The following is a 2,665-nucleotide window of genomic DNA, read 5'->3' as shown; positions in this document are numbered from 1 at the left end:
TTGCAGTGAGCTGAGATCACACCACTGTACTCCAGCCTGGCAACAGAGGAAGACTCCATCTCAAAAAAAAGGTGGTCAATGAGATGAAGAAAAAGATAAAAAAGCAAGGGGGTGGAATAGGGACTGATGAAGGAGTTCATTTGCTGCCGGTATGCACCAGACTGCATTTCAGGAGGTTACACCATAAGGTTTCATCCACAAGATGAAGTGAAACCCGGGGACTTTAAAAAGTCCACATTTTAACACATAGGTCATTTAGGGGAAAGGAATTGAGTTTCAAGAAATTGAAACTTACGGGATTGCTTCAAACCTTGTTGATGGAAATAGAGCTGGAAAAACTCCATTGACTTGTCAAATCAATGGTGTCCATTCAGTGGGTTTCATCTCAATAGTTTCTGTGGAGCATTTTGTTAAACATTCTGAGGAGCGATGCCCCCAGTGATCTGGAAATTCTTTGATTCTGAATTTTCAATCAATTAACCTCCTTAAAATCATTTCCCCAGGAAGATATTTTTTAAAAAGTAGAGAGATGATGTGATGTTTAAAGCTGAGTGTCAACTTGACTGGATTGAGGGATACAAAGTATTGATCCTGGGTGTGTCTGCGAGGGTGTTACCAGAAAAGATTAATATTTGAGTCAGTGGGCTGGGAAAGGCAGACCTTAATCCAGTGGTATAATCTAATCAGTTTCCAGCTACTATAAAGCAGGCAGAAAAACGTGAAAAGGAGAGACTGGCCCAGCTTCAGCCCACATGTTTCTCCCATGCTGATGCTTCCTGCCCTGGAACATCGGACTCCAAGTTCTTCAGTTTTGGGGCTCGCACTGTCTCTCCTTCCTCCTCAGCTTGCAGACAGCCTATTGTGGGACCTTGTGATCATGTAAGTTAATAATAAACTCCTATATATATGTGTGTGTATATATAGCCTATTAGTTGTATCCTATAAGTTCTGTCCTTTTAAGAGAATCCTGACTAATACAGATGATGAAGAAATAGTTCACATTTTAAGGTGTGTTTATTTGTTATTATTTTATCTTATTTTATTTTTAGAGATGGGATCTCACTCTATCACCCACGCTGGAGTGCAGTGGCAGAATCATAGCTCACTGCAGCCTCCAAACTCCTGGGCTCCAGCAATGCTCACGCCTCAGCCTCCTGGGTAGCTAGGACTACGGGCGTGTGCCACTATACTTGGCTAAATGTTTGGCAATCTTAATGGTTTTATTTAAACATAAATAACGTGTGCACATGAGCTGTGTATTCATTTTGTTTGCTGCACAGCCTAGCATTGGGGTTGGTGACTCTGAGGGCAGCTGGGCTGCTCTTTCCGTATGGCTTTGCGGTACTTGGGGGAAACACTGTGAGCCGTCTCCGCACAGGGAGATTTGTTGCACATCAGCAGCACTTCCAGCTTCTTGACATTGTGGACCAGGAACTTCCAGAAGCCACTGGGCGGCATGTGCTTTGTTGTTTTTGTTCCCATAACCAGTGTTGGGCATCAATATCTGGCCCTTGAATCTTCTCCAAACCCTGTTGTCAATACTTCTGGGTTTCCACCAGTTGCACTTAAGTCTGACTTGTTGATCTGACTGGTGCCAGATGAACTTCGTGGTCCTCTTTTTGACAATCTTGGGCTTCATGAAGGGTCTGAGGTCAGCCATCGTGTCAAGTAGATGGTTGTCACCTCTGTAGGCACATGGAGGAAGAGACACTGGCTAACTTTTTAACTTTTATTTTTGTAGAAATGCGGGGGGGTCTCACTATGTTGCCCAGGTTGGTTTTGAACTCCTGGCCTCAAGTGATCCTCCTACCTCACTCTCCCAAAGTGCTGCAATTACAGGTGTGAGTCACACTGCATTCAGTTTAGGTCTGTTTCTATAGGTGTGGTAATAATCTGTAATCTTGAATTCTTTGAGTATTCTCTGGTATTTAGACAATCATTGCAACATGTAAGCAAATTTGATCTACTAAATTTGCTATTATGATTTATGAAAATCACTTAAAAGAGTGCGGAGTTTTTGCCTTCTGTGGCAGATGCTGGCATTGCTCTTGGACCCTTTTTCCATTTCAGACTTACTAATTCCAGTGATTTTTCTCTCTGACACCCAGCAAGTACCTGCATATGGAGGGTAGTTACTTCTGAGTGGGCCCCAGAGCAAGAGAGGACTTAGCAGCAGGTCCAAGCTGTGGAACAAATGACCCTGCTACTGGGGCCATATAGCTCAGCAGATCCCACAATGCTAGGGGAATCCATGCTTGATAAAGACACTGTCTCTTGGCAAACGCCATTAAGAGCGTGTCAATGTAGACTCCAAAATTCTGAACAAGGCCATGCCACCCGGGGAGGAAAACTACACATCCTTGGAAAAAGCTCTTCTTACGCTGTTGGGCACTGGTATGGCTTGGCTCTGTGTCCCCACCCAGATCTCACCTTGAATGGTGATCATCCGCCCCCACCATGTTATGGGAGGAGCCTGGTGGGAGGTAATGGAATCATGGGGACGGGTTTTTCCCACGCTGTTCTCATGATGGTGAATAAGCCTCACGAGATCTGATGGTTTTATAAAGGGGAGTTTCCCGGCACAAAATCTCTTGCCTGCCTCATTGGAGACGTCCCTTCGCTCTTCCTTCATCTTCCGCCATGATTGTGAGGCCTCCCCAGCCAG

The 2,665-nt window shown here is 44.7% G+C and overlaps 1 pseudogene; it reads right to left on the bottom strand.

Moving 5' to 3' along the window:
• Positions 1-1,220: 1,220 nt before the first annotated feature.
• LOC111551449 lies at positions 1,221-1,660 on the bottom strand (annotated as a pseudogene).
• Positions 1,661-2,665: the final 1,005 nt, after the last annotated feature.

The sequence above is a fragment of the Piliocolobus tephrosceles genome, chromosome 8 (assembly GCF_002776525.5).
Source record: "Piliocolobus tephrosceles isolate RC106 chromosome 8, ASM277652v3, whole genome shotgun sequence".
In the NCBI taxonomy this organism is placed as follows: Eukaryota; Metazoa; Chordata; class Mammalia; order Primates; family Cercopithecidae; genus Piliocolobus; species Piliocolobus tephrosceles.
This window is presented reverse-complemented; position numbering and strand designations above follow the sequence as displayed.